General features: G+C 49.7%; 1 long non-coding RNA gene across 1 annotated transcript; it reads right to left on the bottom strand.

The window, feature by feature from the left end:
- Positions 1 to 3073: 3073 nt before the first annotated feature.
- On the bottom strand, positions 3074 to 12544 carry LOC143825715 (uncharacterized). Its single transcript, XR_013226977.1, has 4 exons — positions 12204 to 12544; positions 7658 to 7732; positions 4879 to 4980; positions 3074 to 3484 (listed from the first exon to the last, which is right to left on the bottom strand). It is a non-coding gene; the product is annotated as an uncharacterized LOC143825715 (long non-coding RNA).
- Positions 12545 to 18351: the final 5807 nt, after the last annotated feature.

Genomic DNA, 18351 nt, shown 5'->3' with positions numbered 1-18351 from the left:
TTGCTCGGAGCTGGAAGTGGCAGGAGGAGGGTTGGGAGGGCCATGCCACGTTACTATTAAGGGGCCTTCATGGTTGGGAAACCCTGGGTTCGTAGGTCAGAGTAGGATCTCAGAGCCCCTGGTTCGAATCCCCACTCTGCCATGGAAGGTTGGCAGGTGACCTTGGGCCAGTCACATCCCTTCCGCCTAACCGACCTCACAGGGATGTTGTGAGATTAAAATGGAGAATAAGAGAGGAGAATAAAACAAGCTACTTTGGACTGCCCTTGAGTGAAAGAAAATGCAGTAAATGAAACCTCATATGCCAGTCGGGCGCAGAGACTCCATCTCGGCAACTATTTTGAGAGGTTCATTTCTCCCAATGGAGAAATCCATAGGCTTTCCAGCTTGGCTTCTTGGGCCCACTCAGGTACTCCAGATCCGAAAAGCACAGACCTGCATATGCCTACTCTATTCCAGCGTCCAGGTGTCCTTCCCCGTCCCATCACTGAGACACCTGTCCGTTCTGATCTGGAAAGAATTCGCCAGAGACCCAATCTATCCAGCTTATGAATCCAGATCCCGTCGTGTATCTCCGCACTCCCTGGGAGCTCAGTTGCTTGCTATTGTTGTTTGCTACACACAAATCCCTCCGGGTTATCCTAGCCCCATCAATCACCAGCTTTCTTTCCCTGCCTCTGTGCCTTGTTTATTCTTCTTCCGCAGGCTGCATGGCTGGATTGATAAATCAGCCCTGCAGAGATTTCACCGGAGGGCTTTCTAAACATTAAGGCAGCTTCGTTCAAAGTCCACAACACTAAATAACGCTCAGTATTTATACGGTGTCTCTCAGACGTTCAGTGGACTTCACAAACATTAATCTTAGCCATCCCTAAGAGAAGCCCACGGAGTAGGTCTCTATGATTATTTATCTGTGGTGGGCGGGCTGAGAAAAACCAGTGATGGGTTAGTTAATGAGGACCAAGAGGGATGAACCAGGCATTCCTAGAACATACTATGGCCTGGTGACCACTGCATCATTCTGGCAGCCTTTATACTTAGGCTGCATTCACACATCCCAATCGACCATCGTCTGATGCAACTCTAGTTCTTTGTAGCAACGTGAATACAGACAATACAGGAGACACCGAACTGGGACGACAAACTAGGCTCTGTAGCTGCTGCGTTCACCACCCTTCGTCCTCACCGTGGATTGAGGAGGCAGCTGAGGTCACAAACTACAGTTTATTGGCAAGCACTGTCCCTGTGCTTATCATAGAGACTGCAGGCTAGAGAAGATACTCTCCTTATTGGGAGACAGAGAGGAAGAAGCAGAAAAACCGAGGGTCGTGCAGAAACCACTGCTTTGTTTCAGACACAACCAGGGTTTGTTACATAAACCACGCTTTGTCATGATGTCTGTAGAAAATGGGGGGGGGGGGATTGGTGCTTGTAGCAAAAGACTCTTTAATCTTTCTGAGACCCCCCAAACACCTTTCATGTCAAGCTTCTCCAAGGGGATATCACTTCAGCTGCTTGGTAGAATGTTACTTTCTCTTCTGTGCCGGGAAGGTAATATTCCACTGAGAATATGAAGTGAAATCTCCCTGAAGAACATTGTCACAAAACGCATTGGTGTTTCACAAATATTAAAGATTTGCTCCCTACAAGTACCAATTGTGGGGTTTTTTTTCTGTTTTCTTTTTTCCTTGTGTGGGGTTTTTTTTTTAACACAACCCTAGTAATAAGAATCCACGGCACACATGCATAAAAGGGATATACTCAGGAAAATCAAGAAAGAATGCTATTCAAACCAAGCAAATAATTCAATATAAAATAACAATAATACTACAGAAAGCAGCTGGAATCAGCCTTAATACTGGGCAGATTCAAAGTTTCGTGCCGAAGCTAACAAGGAGTGGAACCCTTAAGCCAAGACCGACAGTAAAGAAATACACTTGACGGGGAAACAGGTATAAAGCAGAAACTGCCCGACACTCACACAAACCCATCCGTATATAATAAACCGTACTTAATAGACACTTGTGTGATCTTTCCCTTGTTATACAACTCATAGGGAAGCCAAAGAGTCCTCCCTGGTGTAATAGTTGTGGTTTTAAGGTTGCTACTTTTTCTGGAATGGTTCCTATGCTATTCAAAATTCACATGACAGTGAAATCTTAAGGAAAGGACATTTTCCCCAATGCTATGTCATAAAGTGGGGGGGGGGGGGTCGTGACAGCAGATCTGGGGAGGGGAGGTAAAGCTGTCCCAGAGCCACATGTTCATTGATTATTTGTAAATGGATGCTACTCAGAGATATTGTGACATAAATATTTTCAGTACATTAATTGATCCTCCTGTCTTCCCCTTCCCCTGTGCATTTGGGGCAGCCGTTTTGGGAGTTCAGAGTAGAAGTTGATGAGGCCAAGTCTGTGGGAGCTCTTCACAGGAACAGTGGGATGCAAACCGTGAGGGAAATTTTGGCTCTCGCTTCCTTCTCTGCAAGGGGATATTTTTTAAATGGTGTCCCACCAACAGTGCAATAGGCCCTTTTGGCAAATACCAGGAAGTGATGTCACACTGCTGGCGCGACGTTGGCACAACGCTCTAGGGCAGACTTGTGCAAATCCTAGAGCGTCATGACGAGGACGGCGTGACCACATGTTGGTGCTCTGTCATTCCCTCCTGCCCTCTCTCTCTCCTGATGACTGCCAGCCATCAAAGTGCGCCATGGAAGATGGAACCGCTGAACAGCTTCCTGTCCCTCTCCAAGTGCTCCCAGGACTCTCCCCTCTGGTTCCTAGGCAACGTTCTCCCCCAATAGGATTGCCAACTGGTCTGAACAAAAACAGCCGTATCCCTTAACAGAGGCTCAGTGGGACGTCATTTGCCAGGGGATGTTATTTTCCTTCATGCCATAGAAAACTTCTGCAACCCATTTTCACGTTAAGCCTTTATTAAAGGGCTTTTCAACCAGGATTGTTGCCAATCCACCACCCCAAGGGAAGGCCACAAAATGGAAGAACTGCTTCCAGTTTTAAATGGGAGGAACAAAGGGACAAGCTGGGGAAAGGTCTGGGGTTCCGTCGAGGGCATTTTCACAGCCGGTCTTGCAGTGAAGGGATCGTAAATATGGACGCCATAACTGAACACTGGTGCATTTATATGTTCAGTAGATTTCCAGGTGTGTTTTGAGCTGGACTGAATCTGTTCCAGAAGTATGTTGTTGTGAGTGAAAAACCTTCCTCCAGAGATTCATTTATCGTCACAACAGTTCTTGACGTTAAGATTCATATCCCTGTTTCCCAGATAGGCAATGGAGGCAGAGAGGTTGTAACTCACCCTGTTCAGGATTGCCACATCTTCTTGACATGATCGGTGCGCCCATAAATGTGTACAAAAGAAGAATGGAAGTGCGTTGAGCTCTGCAGAGTCTTGCCGTCGCTACCCCTCACATGTTTGTCGCCCGCTGATCTTGGCATGACTTGACACCTTATTTCACCTGAAAAGAAATTTCAGATTAGTCTCAGAGGTGTCTGCTGGGACGACAGTTATTTCGCAGGAGGGAAAAGAAATTTGGGCAAGGGGGGTGAATTTTGGCAGAAGGTTCTCCTCTATGGTAACCATAAAGTCTCCGGTGATTCCTAGAGCTAATCACCATCATTTCTGGTTTCCCCCAGAAGTGATGCAGCTTACACATGACATCGCTGCCCCCTATGTCTCTGGCCCCACAACATTTTGCCATTTGTCAGTCTTTCTTATTAGGGCAGTCTCTATCGCATCACATCTCTGCTGGGTCCCCCCACCTTTCCCCAGACTCTGTCCTCTTGTCCCCAAATGTCCTGAATTTTTCAACCCACAGTGGGCAGCCCTACCCGAAAACAGAGCTTGAGATGGAGTAGTCTGTGCACACTTGAATAGGAGAGGGTGGGGAGCACATTGCCACGTGAGAAAAGCCCTGACGGCTCAGACCAAAGGTCTGCATTCACAGGTAGACTTCACCTGAACATGGAGGCTCCTTCAGGCTTAGATGTCAAGTCTCATTTAAGGTTTTCAATAAATATAAGGGGGGAAATTAAGCAAAAATCCACATAATGTTACACCACAAGGGGGAGGGCATTCTTTGTGATCGTCATCACATTTTCAGAAAATATGAAAGACTCCTCTTTGATAAACCAGCAGAAGGCCCTTGGGGCAAGTGATCAGATAGAGACCTTTATGCTGGAAAAATTCCTAGTACTGTTTGTATATACAGCGTGTGCCCTTGTGTGAGAAAGAGGTGAAGGTCTCCAGTGACGGGGAAAACATTTTTTTCCTTCTCTCCTTCTTGCCTGCCAAATGTCAAGCCACTGGGCTGGAGCACACATTGCAGTTGCCATGGAGATGCTACCAAAAACAGCCTCCCCAGAACAAGCAATTCCCCATCCAGGAGATAATGTTTGCAAATACTCGCCCTGCGGCTCACCCGTTCACATTGTGAGTCTCCGCACCCTCTCTCCATCCACACTCCCTGTAGCCGCAGGATGGGGACGAGTGACTTGGTGAGTAGGAGAAATGGGATTGCTCATCTAAAAATAGCCTTTGGGAAGGGGCGTCCAGGGTCGCCAACCTCCAGATCAGGTCTGGGTAATCTCATGGAATATCTGGGGATCTCCTAGAATTACAACGGCTCTGCAGATGTTTCCCTAAAGAAAATGACAGCTTTGCAGAGGGGAACTTGATAGAACGGGAGCGGCCAAACTGTGACTCTCCAGAGGTCCATGGACTACAATTCCCACGAGCCCCTGCCAGCATGTGTTATACCCAGCTGACTTTACTCCCCTCCCCAGGCTCTGCCCCCGAATCTCTGAGAATTTCCTCAACCATAGGCAGTCCTAGAGGTGTCCCTATAGTCACCTTGTGTTTTGGACCAGAGTCCGTCTCATTCCTCTCAGAACTGAAGCCACACGGTGTTCCTTCTCTCTTGATGATGTCATTGTCCATCTCCAGTCCCACCTGCTGAATGAATTGCATTCAAAGTTAGTGAAGGACACGGTGACAGAAAGATGCTACTTAGGACACTGTCAAGCCCCCGGGGTTTGTAATTCTGGGAGATCTCCAGGCCCCACCTGGAGGTTGGCAAACCTAGCCCCCTTTGTTGCAAGTCAGAACCCACCACTCCTTTCGCCTTCCCACCCCCAGATCTGCCCCAGTTATTTGGATTTAAATTTTGGCTACAGTACATTGTGCCTTGTCTGGGATAACCCAGGCTAGGCCAGTCTGGTCAAGGTCAGCTCTAACCAATATTTGGAGAAGAATCTACCAAAGAATCTTCATTCTGCCTGCCATTTTGCAAGGTGAAAGGGAATTCCTGACAATCCCACGAGGCAGTAGGCAAGAATAAGGAACCAGGGAGGGATGGAGCCCAAGAAGCTAGCGCTCCATCTCTTTCACGGCTGAGAGGCTGTTCCAGAGACATTTCCCGGTTATGGCCTGGCAGTGCTACCCCATGAGTCATCTGCCAGCCCGAAACCTTTCAAAGGATCCTCAAGCACACCATATGGGTCATCTCCTCCCGTCCCCGGGTCTCCTGCTATAGTTCTTATTAATGTCAAATATTTATATGCTCACTCTTCTCCTGAGCCCTCCAGGATCCAAGGAGGGTAAGAGTTGTTCGATAAAACAAATTTTTAAACAAGGAAATGTGTAGAAAAAGATTTATTTTAACATCTAAAACCACTCCATGCCTCCCTACAAAAGAAGATTATTGCCCCAAAAGTTCTTCAAAACAGCTCTGTTTCTGCAGCCTGATTAGAAAGTTGCCTCTTGGGTTGCCAACTTCCGGTTGTGAAAGCCCTGGAGATTTTGTAGGTGAAACGTGGAGAAGGAGCTAAGCAATGCCTGAGGCCATAAAGCCAAAGTAGCCATTTCCCCCAGGAGAACCGAACTCTGTTGTGATCGGGAGAGAAGCAATCTCAAATCTCCAGGCTCCACCTGGAGGTTTGGCAGCCCTAGTGTCCCGTGAGGCAGTTTCAGAGGCCTGGGGTGGCCGGCGAAATGGCTCCAGGCCAAACTATTGTGGAACATGGATAAGAGGCCTTCTGGTGGCAGACAACGCAAGGAGAGACGGTCACAGCCCTTCAAGTATGCGGCTCCCACATCATGCAAAGCTTTCGAGGTTAGCCAAAGCTCCGGACTGGAAAACTAATCAGAAGCCCACAAAAGGACCTCAGAGCAGGGATGATTTAGAACAGGAGTGTGTTGCTTGCTCTTTCCCAGGCCGACCTACCTGGCAAGGTTGTTGTGCGAATGCGAAGAGGGAGGTGAGAACTATGACCGCTTCCCTGAACTTGAGACAGCATGGGATGAAAAACCCGCCTTTGATTCCTCAGAGAAGATCATCCAACTTCCTCCAAATCTTGCCTCCACTGGGGGCAGTTCTTTGGCCTTTGGCCTTTGACCTGTCACCTCTTGGCTCCACCCTGTGACCCTGGGCCATGGCAGACTATTTTGCCAGGGCCATTCTGCCTCTGCTGCTCCCCACTGGGTAATCCTTCCCCTAAAAGAGAGGGTTCAAGACAGTTTTGCCAAAAACACATTCTTGAGTCGAGGTCTGATGACCACTTGTGCAGGGGCTTTATAAAAACCCTCTTCTAGGGGTTGCCAACGCCCAGGTGGGGCCCGGAGAACCCCCCAAATTTATTCCAAATGCCCTCTCACAGAGATGGAGGCTGAATTCTTGTCCTTGGGACTTTTTGAGAACGATTTACAAAACGTAAGTAATACAGTGTTTTGGTTCATTTGGATACATTGTGATTTTTTTCCCCCGTAGGGGGGTACATGTATGAATTTTTGAATTTATTTCATTCGTTATGCCACTGAAGAAAAGGGATTTGGAAAACATGATTGTAACCAGTTCACGTTCTGGCATGTTCACTGCTTTCCTGGAATTTTGCAGGAAAAAAAAAACCTGAACTAAAGGATATTTTTTAGTTCTTTGAATCTTTATGTGTAACTTGTCTGTTGGCATTCTGGGCTTCTTAGGTTCTCCACAACCGTGGTGGGTCGTTTCTCTTAACTCCCACGTGAGGCCTGGAGGTCCCCCAAATTTACAATGGATCTTGAGGTGACAGAGAGACATTTCCCCTGAGGAAAATGGCTTATTTAGGGGGTGGCTTCAATGGGATCACACTCCTCCTGAGTTCCCGTCCCCCTCCAGATTTCATCCTCAATAGGTCCGTGTCCTCTCTCGAATCTCCAAAAATTTCCTCATGCGGAGCTGGCAACCCTAATCTCTTCCCTTGGGGGAACATTCTCAACCCTCTGAATCAGTGGACTCTCTCCTTTCAGGATTTTACCAACCACAAAGGGCCTGGATCTATTTGACAATCCCGAGAGCCTTAGGAGTCAGGGGAAAAGACACAAGCCCATCCAAACAATGGAGAGGAGATGGTCCTCCAGATACTTCTAATGCCCGGGTACCAAATAACTCAGTGCCTGAGTCAGAGCAGATCTGAGGGATTTTGTTAGCAAAGTATTGTGCAAAAAGCTCATGGCTAAAATACTGAATAACTAGCATTTCGGGAACAAATTTGAGCCCAGTGATGCCTTAACCAGGTTTTACTCAAGGTGTATAAGCCAGGGATTCCCAACCAGGGTTCCCCACAAGAGCTCCCCAGGGGTTACGCAGCCTCACCCAGAAGTCCGGCTGGCCGCTGGCATCACTATACATCGCTGTGGCCCACTTCCCCTGCCGCTCTAGTCTTTTTCTCTGCAATGGAAACAGTAAATGATTGATTGATTGATTGATTGATTGATTGATTGATTGATTGACTGATTGATTGATTGATTGATTGATTGATTGGCTGTCTCCTCATATGACTTCCACACCCATTTATCTGAAAGGGCACATTACCACTTCTGGGTGTCCTCAAAGCCTGAAAAATATTTCAGGGGTTCTTCCACGGTCAAAAGGTTGAAAAGGGCTGCTTTTGTGGGCACATACATTTCCTCAGACATGAAAGCTTACACCTTTGGTCTTAAAGGCGCCACTGGACTTTTTCTGCTGCTTCGGACTGACCCGGCTACCCGCCTGAATCTAGTATTTCGGCTTGGTCCTGGGAGTAGTCTGCGCTCTCGTTAATCTGTGCTGGGTGCAATTTAGTTTGGTGTCATGGTTAGGAGTGCGGACTTCCAATCTGGCGAGCCGGGTTCGATTCTGCGCTCCCCCACATGCAGCCGGCTGGGTGACCTTGGGCTCGTCACGGTACTGATAAAGCTACTCCAACGGAGCAGTGATATCAGGGCTCTCTCAGCCTCACCCACCTCATAGGGTGTCTATTGTGGGGAGAGGAAAGGGAAGGAGAATGTAAGCCGCTTTGAGACTCCTTCGGGTAGAGAAAAACAGCATATAAGAACCAACTCTTCTTCTTCATTCAAGTCCACAACCCCCACACAAGCTTTCTAATGAGCTCTATAGCGCATTCTGTCATATTCATCCTGAGTTTTCCACCATCATCACTTTAGATGTCTACCAAAGCTTTTAAACACACCCAACTCCCCATAAAGCTAGGGGCTAATGATCTCTAGTAGACACCTGAAGGTGGCCTCTGCACGAATCTTGGCTTTTCCAATGTATGTGGCCTTTTCACTTCTACAGTCATTCCCCGTCTCCCAGGAGTTGGGATGCTTATGAACATTCCATGGCATCTCAAAAAACTCAGAGGACGGAATTAGTAGTGGGGCTTGCAGGCAAGCAGGTAGCCTTGATGATAGACAGAGAGAATGGGACAACATTGATGAGTATACACCTAGGAGGAGGGGAGCAGCCCGTTCATTTATCAATGGATGGTCACATGATGGCTGAGGAGACCCTTCTTGCCTCTGTCCTTTCCCTTGTGCCCTTGCAGCCATTAATGATTGACAGGACACCAGTAAAAGCACAGAATGTGATGTTGCTGTGGAGTAGAGGGAGGGTGAGGCATCTCTTGCCCAAGAGCACACTATGCGCTTCCCCAAACGTCATGGCAGATCTGAAGAGCCAAGGCTGACCTAAGGTGAGTGACCCCCGGACATGTGGCCATCCTCCACTTTGGCTGGAAGAGCTGAGGTGATGGAGCGTCATTTCAATGTCACTAGAAAAGTTTACTCTAACCACATGGGAGCAAAAAGGCAACCAGGTTTTGAAAGGAGGAGGGGCTGCCCATGGAATTTGCCCTAGTTTTTTTTCTTCTTTTTTTCTTCTCACTTTGCTTTTCTGTGTCATGCAAACAGAAAACAGGCCATTTAACCTGGCTCCCTAGTAAGTTAGAATAACCACCAGGAGACGAGGCAGAGAACTACTACAATAGTTCCTGCCCCCTTAAATGATTAATAGAAGTCCATGGCCAAACTGGCCAGCAAAAATTGTTTTAGATTAGCACCTTTTGTAGACTTATCTATAAACCTGGCCGGAGAGGAGGGCAGCAGGGGGTGGGGTCCATGGCTCAAAAAGAGCCTCACACTTGGGCACGCTGTAAATTTGGGGGGGGGCATTTAACCGTTTGTGGATCACGTCAATTTTAAAAAGATTCTTACGGACAGGAGCTTCAAAATCTGGAAGTAGCTCAGTTGTTTCCAAGACCTCTGATGGGCAATGCTAGTCAAAATCCAACATACACCGCCAACGTGGTGATCCCTGGGCCCTGTGAAGTACACCTGGCCTCGATCAGAGCTAGAGCCTTTTCAGTCCTGGCCTCTACCTGGTAGGATGAGCTCCCCAATGAGCTGAGGGTCCTGTGAGAGCTATCGCAGTTCCGCAGCACCTGCAAGATCATAGAATCATAGAATCATAGAGTTGGAAGGGGCCATACAGGCCATCTAGTCCAACCCCCTGCTCAACGCAGGATCAGCCCAAAGCATCCTAAAGCAGATGGAGATCTCCCACCAGCTGTTTGGTTGGGGCTAAGGCCTGAAGATCTCTGGGTCCCTCCTCCCCTTCCCCTCCCTTTTCTTTTTAGAGGATATTCCATCTAGAATCATAGATCATAGAATCAAAGAGTTGGAAGGGACCTCTTAGGTCATCTAGACCAACCCTCTGCACTATGCAGAACACTCCCAACCCTCTCGCTCATACCCTATTTCATATTTTGCATCCTCCCGTATTTAATTACATCGCAGGGTCCTCAAGGCCCAACAGGGGAGGAAATTGTTGGTAAATTGTCACTGTCTCTTATTGTTATCATTGTCTTGGGGGGGGGTTAAACTGGGGGCTTATTGTCTCAGAATGCTGTATTTGTTTACCATAGGTAAGCCACTGTGAGCAGGCTGGCCATGAGTGGCAGCCTACAAATCCCAAAATAAATAACTAACTAAATAAATAAGAGTTTGCTGTAGGTATGAAGGAGGGCTGCCCAGCCCCTGCATGCCAGTCTCAGTGATACCCCTTCCTTGGTGGGAAGAACTGCAGCTGAGCTCCCGGCTCCTGCCTCCCTTCCCTCGGCCGAACAACACTGGCAAGAGTTGTGGTTTGTGATGCACATTGAGCACCAGATGGCGCCCCTGCCACAGTCCTTGTGCCAGTGGCTGTAGTTGGGGGGACAAGTCGTGCCAGCGTGCAGTACGTCCTGCCAAAATCACACACGCTTTTCAAAAGACAGGGAGGTTGGCACGCGATCGTAAATCAGACTTCCTGCCGTAAATCGATTTGGGCATCTGGCTCCAGGGCATTTGGGACCACCTTTCTGGTTTTCATATGTGTGCTCTGTAATAGGAGGAAAATTCAGGGGTGCCGCCGTTGTGGTCGGAAGTAGAGTCATAGAATCATAGAATAATACAGTTGGAAGGGACCTCCTGGGTCATCTAGTCCAACCCCCTGCACTGTGCAGGACACTCACAACCCTCTCACTCATCCACTGTAACCTGCTACCTCCTTGAGCCTTCACAGAATCAGCCTCTCCATCAGATGGCTAGTAGCATAACAAAAACTGATTCCAGTGGCTCCTTTACAACCAATCAAGTTTTATTCTGGGCATGAGCTTTCGTGTGCACACATGCTTTCTCAGACAATAAAATAGGAACCCTCAGAGTACAGAAACGTGTTCCTTATATCTGAGGAAGAGTACCTGCACATGAAAGCTCACACCTAGAATAACACTTGGCCTCTGGAGCAGCCATTTTCTCTAGGGCAGGGGTGGGCAACTGTGGCCCTCCAGATGTTCATGGACTACAATTCCCATGAGCCCCTGCCAGGCTGGGAATTGTAGTCCATGAACATCTGGAGAGCCACAGTTGCCCACCCCTGCTCCAGGGGGACTGATCTTTTTAGTCTGCAGACCAGTTGCAATCCCAGGAGATCTTCAGGCCCCCGACTGGAGGTCCACACAAAAAGAGGCACACGGTAAGAAACAATCAATCAAGCAAAACGAGCATCGGCGAGGAAAACAGGCTGCTTGCATGAAAGACGTTCGTTCCGGACCTGCCGTCCGAACGAAGGATACATTTTCCTGTGAATGCAAGATGCCGATTGGGAACGGACATCTCCATGCAAGCGGCCAGTTTTCCTTGCTGGGGCTTGATTCACTTGTTTGATTGTTTCTCACTCCGTGCCCCTTTATGCGTGTGGACCTCCGGGTGGGAGCCTGGAGTCCTCCTGGGATTGCCAGTGAACTGCAGCCTGGAGAGATCAGACGCCCTGCAGAAAATGCCCGCTTCTGGGGCCAAACTACGGCACACCGCAGGCTCGCTATCTGGAACTGATCTCAGGCTTGGGAATCCCTTTCAGGCCCATGCAGGCTCGACAAGATCGGCTCTTACAGCTGGCAGAAAGTACAAAGGCTTTGGATTGGCCGGGCCTAGGCCAAAAGCTAGAAGCCTGGCCGCCTGTCCTCCCGGTGGGCCAAACAAAGCAGGATCCTTGCCAAGATGAACTCTGGTTCAGGCTTCAGTTCCTGATAGACGCCAAACCCGGATTCCAGTGTTTTTGTTCCTGCTTTCGGCCTTAGTGCAGCCACTGCGGCATGGAGAGGATGCGTGCTGGATTTGAGCAAAGCCCTCGCAGTTCTTGCCCTGACCTGGGTGGCCCGGGGCGGCCGATCTTGTTCGATCTGGGAAGCTAAGCAGGGCTGTCCCTGGACCGCGCTGGGATGTGAGGCTCCCAAGGAAGCTGCTGCACAGAGACAGGCATTGGCAAGCCACCTCTGAACATTGGGGGTGGTTGGAGGTGGTCCAACAGAGAGAGGCTGGCGGTCCACCACAAAACCCACCTTTTGTCCACTTTCTCGCGGCCTGGCGGAGTCCAGGGCGTGACCTCCAGACTGGGGTGGGGCTCTCTTAATTCAGTCCAGCATTCCAGTCGCAAAGTCCTTTTCTTTCAGCTCCTTTCCGGCAGTCCGCTGTCCACTATCAGGGTACTGGGTTTGGAGTGACTCATCCCGACAGACAGCGGGAGGGAACCTCTTAGCTCATGGCTGGTTCATCCAGCCGCCCCTCACCCCACCTCTCCAGAGGGAGCCCACGCTATTGAGCAAGATTTATTGGCAAGACAGGAGCTGGAGAGGGAGGCGAGATTCTCTAAGAAAAAGGAGGGAGGCGGGGAGAGAATGAGAACGAGGACCCTGCCTTCCCGGGACATTTTGCATCCATCGGTTCTGCAAAGGAACAGCCCTCATTGAAATCTCTTAGGTCAGTCTAGCTAGCATATAACAGTCCTCCAAAAAGCATTCTCCCCCTCCCCCTCCCCCAATGCAGTGCATTTTTCAGACTGAAAAAAGATAAATTAAAGAACAGGAAATGTGACACATCCCGGGTTATTCTTTATTTGTATGTGATGTTACCATGGGCACGCTTCACGACGAAACCCCTTCAGCAGCTGCAAAAAAAGCATGCTAAAAATGTACACAGGTCAGTAAAGATCAGATACCGAAAGCTGCCAACTCTGGTTTGGGAAATTCCTAGCATTTGGGGGATGCAGCCTGGGAGGGGCGGGGTTTGGGGTGGCGGGGGGGGGGGGGCTCAGCAGAGTCCACCCTCCAAAGCAGCCATTTTCTCAGGGGGACATGATCATTGTGGTCGGGAGACTGTCTGTAATGCCGGGAGATCTTCAGGCCCTACCTGGAGGTTGGCAACTATATAAATACTTATGAATAAGACTTGGGAGGCCCTCAAGTCTGCATACTTCCTTCTGTTCCCTACATACACACACACACACAAACCCCTTGTTCAAAGTTTGAGAAGAAGGAGGAGGAGGAGGAGGAGGAGGAAGAGGAGGAGGAGGAGAAGGAGAGTTGGGTTTTATTCTCTGCTTATCATGATCCAAAAGGGTCCCAAAATGGCTGACAATCACCTTCCCTTCCTCTCCCCACAACAGACACCCTCTGAGGAAGGTGGGGCTGAGAGAACTGGGACTGGCCCAAGGTCACCCAGATGTGGAGATGGAATGGGGAATCCAAACGGGGCCCCCAGATTAAAGGCTACTGCTCTCAACCGCTCCATCACACGGGCCTTCCCCAGGGAAGGCCAGAAACCGCACCAAGGTCACTCTGCTCCCCAAACCCTGCCCTCCTCAACCCTCCCCCCACCCACCCACCCCAAATATCCAGAAAATCCCCAACCTGTCAGATGGCAGGCCTAGTTAGAAACCGGCTTTGCTGGCAGGTGACTTTGGGGCAAAACCGGACCCTCATCCTACGACTGTACATTCCCAAATAGCCCTGGCTCCAAACCCTTGGCATCCGTTAATGCTTCGTTTTCTGCCTAAGAGCCGCCCATAACTGAATCTCCACCCCCACCCCACACACACACACACACACACACACACCCTGAAAAATTTTCTGCCAGTGGAACAGATTTGCAGTGAGACAAAATGTTAACCGCAACTTAACATTTCCTTATCAGCCCTATCTTAAATGCTAGCTGTTTACCCTCCCTCTCCCCCTCACACACCACACCCATTTTCACAGTCGGCTGAGTTACGCTTCCCCTGCTCCGACTGCAGCCCTGCCTTGGAGCTTTCTGGACTTGTTCCTCCCTCGTAAAGGAGCCCTTGGAGACGGAATAAGAGCTCTTTTGTGCCTGAAAGGAATGGTGAACAAGTCCCTGAGGTGTCCTCAGAAATATTACTGAGGAACATTGCGTTTCGCAAGGTCATGATTTAGTTCGCCCAAAGGTGGAAACTCTGGTTCACGTTGGGAGGACGGACGGATTCCGGAGGCTTCAAGGAGGCCGGGCGGCTGTCCTGCTTTGGACCAAAGGCCCTTCCCGTTCCCCACAAGCCGGAGAGGGATGGTCCTCCCGTCTTCTTTGCTTATAGGACCTTGTATTTCTTGGAAAACAGCTAATATCCTTCAGTATTCAGAGGTGGAGGGCTTCTGTCCACCAGGTATTCACTTGAGGCCGACCCCTGGTCCCCCCCCCCTTCCATGACTGAACAATTTGATCTCCCCAGGGATATGTCAGTGTCGTTCATGTTGTGTTGTGATTGTTAACCTGATAGATTGTCGTGATGTTCTATGTAATTCTGTGCAACGTTCCATGTAAATCGCCCAGAGCCGGGTGGTATAAAAATCCAAACAAACTAACTAACTACCCCCTAAATTTCCATCTCCCAGGAGTTTACTCGCTCTCAGGCTTCAGTGTCTAATTTTTGTGTCCTCTCCCTTTTCGTTTCCCTTTAACTCACTCTCACCTGAGGTTTTCAGCCTCCAGGTGAGGCCTGGGGATCTCTCCTATCTCCCGAGACAGAGCTTTGTTCCCCTGGAGAACACTTTGAAGGGCCTTCTACTTTGAAGGGCCTTCTACTCCACTGAGGTCCCTACCTTTCCAGAGATTTCACTCCCAACTCTCCAAGAATTTCTCAACATTGAACTGGCAGGCTTCCTCGCAACCTTCTGTAATTCCTGGAACATCTTCATCAGGTTGTTGGGCAAGGGTGCAATTTACATGCATATTTATATCTGTCTCCCTGGGGAAACCCCGGCCTGGATACCAGGCATGCTTGATCTTTTCAGATCTTGGAAGTTAAACAGGGTCAGCCTTGGATGGGAGACCTTCAAGGAAATCTAGGCTCATGACACAGTGGCAGGCGATGGCACCCTCGAACGTCGCCCAGCTGCCAGACAATCCTGCAATCATAGGATCTTCTGGCTAGACTACGCCTACGCCATACAATAAGTAATAAATCCCTCTACCAGCAACTCATTCACACATCACGGCCACCATGAAGGCATTGCGATGTCTAAATCGGCAGGTGTACGGCCCGGTTTAGCTGCTTGGGTTATCAAAATGGAGGTCAGCTCTTGTTTACAGCCACTATATCCCTGACCTACAGTTGCCGAATCTCCACCAGCCTCTGTCACGGAGTATCCAGGATATCTGACACGGTTCCTCAGTGGAACAGGCTTCTTCGGGAGATGGTGAGTTCTCCACCTTTGGAGATTTTTAAACAGAGGCTGGATAGCCATCTGACGGAGAGGCTGATTCTGCGAAGGCTCAAGGGGGTGGCAGGTGACAGTGGATGAGCGATAGGGTTGAGAGTGTCCTGCATATTGCAGGGGGTTGGACTAGATGACCCAGGAGGTCCCTTCCAACTTGGTTATTCTATGATTTGCCTGTGTTGCCCAACAGGCCTCTGCCTCCCCATCTGAGGGTGTTTCTCAGCGCCCTTCTCTTTCCAAAGTAAACAGTGCCTGTGACTAGTGCAGAATGAGCTGTGGGGGGTGAACACCTTACGAATTGGTTTCCGGAGAAGCTGAGCGAGCCATGGCTCAAGGTCGGAGTAAAGGGAGCCACCTTGAAACACAACAGCGGAGCAAGGGATTCATCCCTCTTACTCACGCCCATAAACCTGGACGGCAGCTCTCGCCTTTGGGCGTGGAACCAGCTCCGGGATGAGACACAGCGTCGTCAGGAAAACACATACCAGCCAGATAGACAAATATATATATAGCCATTACTTCATCCCAGACGCTGGAATGCAGCCAGGGTTGCTACAGAGGTGGAAGCAACTGCTCAGGCAGGAAGCCCCCCCCCCCAAATGGCCTTGAGGATTCAGCCCCTCTAGAGATAGAGCTGCCCTCATGCTGTGGGTGGGTGTTGATTCAAGGACTCCAGGCCTGATACTCGGGACCAGGGCCAGCCTGTCTCACCCAGGCCCACGCAAAAACGAGTCAATGCAGTGTCTGGTGGGCTGCAGGAAGCCCCCAGGTTGAAGAAATCTACTTTGCGACAAATTCTAGATGTGTGCGGGTTTCTCACACTGAAATGACCCCTGATTAACACGCAAGAGAGCCCGCATGGGGCAGTGGTCAAGAGCTCTAACAGAACTCAGACTGGCCCAAAGTCTCATCTGGGAAGCTGGGTTTGATTCCCCACTGCTCCTCTGTGTGCAGCCAGCTTGGTCGTGTTGCAATTCTCTCAGAGCTCTCTCAGCCTCACCTGCCTCGCAGGGGGTCTGTTTTGGGAAGAGGAAGAGAGGGCGATTGTAAGCAACTTGGAGGCACAGGAAGCCTGCAAGATGACCTGGGGCCAGTCACAGCTCTCTCAGAGCTCTCTCAGCCCCATCTAGCTCACAGGGTGTCTGTTGTGGGGAGAGGAAGGGAAGGTGATTGTAAGTGGCTTTGAGACCCCTTTGGGTAGTAAAAAGTGGGGGACATAAAAAGACCCAGCTCTTCTTCTAAGGTTGACAACCTTAGGAGGAAAAAAAAGTGGTTCTATTCCTTTAATAGAGACCTTATGGGGTATAATTTACATGAGCTACTGTTTGTTTGTTTGTTTGTTTTACTTTTTACTACCCGAAGGCATCTCAAAGCGGCTTACGGTTGTCTTCCCTTCCTCTCCCCACAACAGACACACTGGGAGGCGGGGGAGGTGGAGAGAGCTCTGAGAGAACTTAGACTGGCCCAAGGTCACCCAGACGACTGCCTGTGGAGGAGGAGTGGTAAACCAAACCCTGGTTCTCCAGCTTAGAGGCTGCCATTCTTAACCAGTAAACCACGCCTTGAAAAGCTTTGGTTACACATGTCCACACATTAAGATCTCGATGACGGGCACAAAACTCCAGGCTGGTTGGCAACCGTACCTGCCCTTTCTACTGCCCCTCGCTCTGCTGATTTGAACATGCGCTCAGCACGTCCCTGGAACAACAGCTGCATTCAGTCAGGACTCCCAGGAGCAAGTGAGCTGTAGTTTCCATCGGGCGAGCTTTCCTCCGCCTCTCCTCTCTAGCCAAAATCCAGCACGGAGTTTAGGTTCCCGGAGGGGGCAGCGAGAGATGTGTCTCCAGACCAGCGTGCCCCACCCTGTTCTGCTCCTAAAACAGTTCCTCTGCCCTCGATTAAGATTGCCACTACCTAGACAAGAAAAGCCCCATAATCCCAAAACAGGTTTATAACATTGCTAAAACAAAACAGTCAGATTTTTAGGGGCCACATCGCTTTAAGCTATAGGTGTGAGTTGGGTTACATGTTGACATGCTTCTTTGTATGGAAAAATCCCTGCACATTGCAGAGCTGGTGAACACCCTTTATGCTACTTTTCTTACTGCAAGGAATGTTGAGGAGCGGGGGGGGGGGAGGCTTTTGAGCCCTGCTTTTCACTACCCGAAGGAGTCTCAAAGCAGCTTACATTCGTCTGCCCTTTCCTCTCCCCACAACAGAGACCCTGTGAGGGAGGGGAGGCTGAGAGAGCCCTGAGATGACTGAAGGAGTAGTGTTGGTTCTTATATGCCGCTTTTTCTCTACCAGAAGGAGTCTCAGCATGGCTTACAATCACCTTCCCTTTCCTCCCCCCACAACAGACACCCTGTGAGGTAGGTGAGGCCGAGAGAGCTCTGACAGAACTGATCTGCAAGAACAGCTCTAACAGAACTCAGATTGGCCCAAAGTCACCCAGCACGATTTCAGCGTTTGCGTTTCCTAACAGAATCCGGGAGGTTGCAAGGAAGGGAGGAATAGCAGGAGAAGATGGGCAAGGAAACAAATGGTAGCAGTCAGGAAAGGGGAAGGGGAGATACAGGAATACAGAACTCAGAAGGCTAAGCCCCTGAATGCGGCCCACCTGCCCCGAATGGCTACCACAAGAAACCCAATCTATTACTAATAATAGCCGGGCTGTGTAGAATGTCATTAGCCTTGAAGCTGCTTCTGTGCATTGTTGTGCAACAGAGATGAACATGGCTGCCCCGCCCTCTGAAAGAATTACCCAGCCAGAGAGGCAGCAGAATCAATGGCCCCCAGGAGGCAGCTAATTGGGCAGCGTCAGCCCAGGAGAAGTTAATTGTATAGAGATGCAGCAGCCCGTCTCCTTGGTCGAGGAGCTCTTCTCCGGAGCCTTTAATGAATTAAATCAATCAATCAAACGACCCCCAACTGGGGGCTGCTGCCTTGATAGGCAGGAGAGAGGGGCGCTTGCCTTTAA

Source organism: Paroedura picta, chromosome 16 (assembly GCF_049243985.1).
Source record: "Paroedura picta isolate Pp20150507F chromosome 16, Ppicta_v3.0, whole genome shotgun sequence".
Taxonomy (NCBI): domain Eukaryota; kingdom Metazoa; phylum Chordata; class Lepidosauria; order Squamata; family Gekkonidae; genus Paroedura; species Paroedura picta.
The sequence above is the reverse complement of the archived record's forward strand: the minus strand, read 5'-3'. Positions and strand labels throughout refer to the sequence as shown.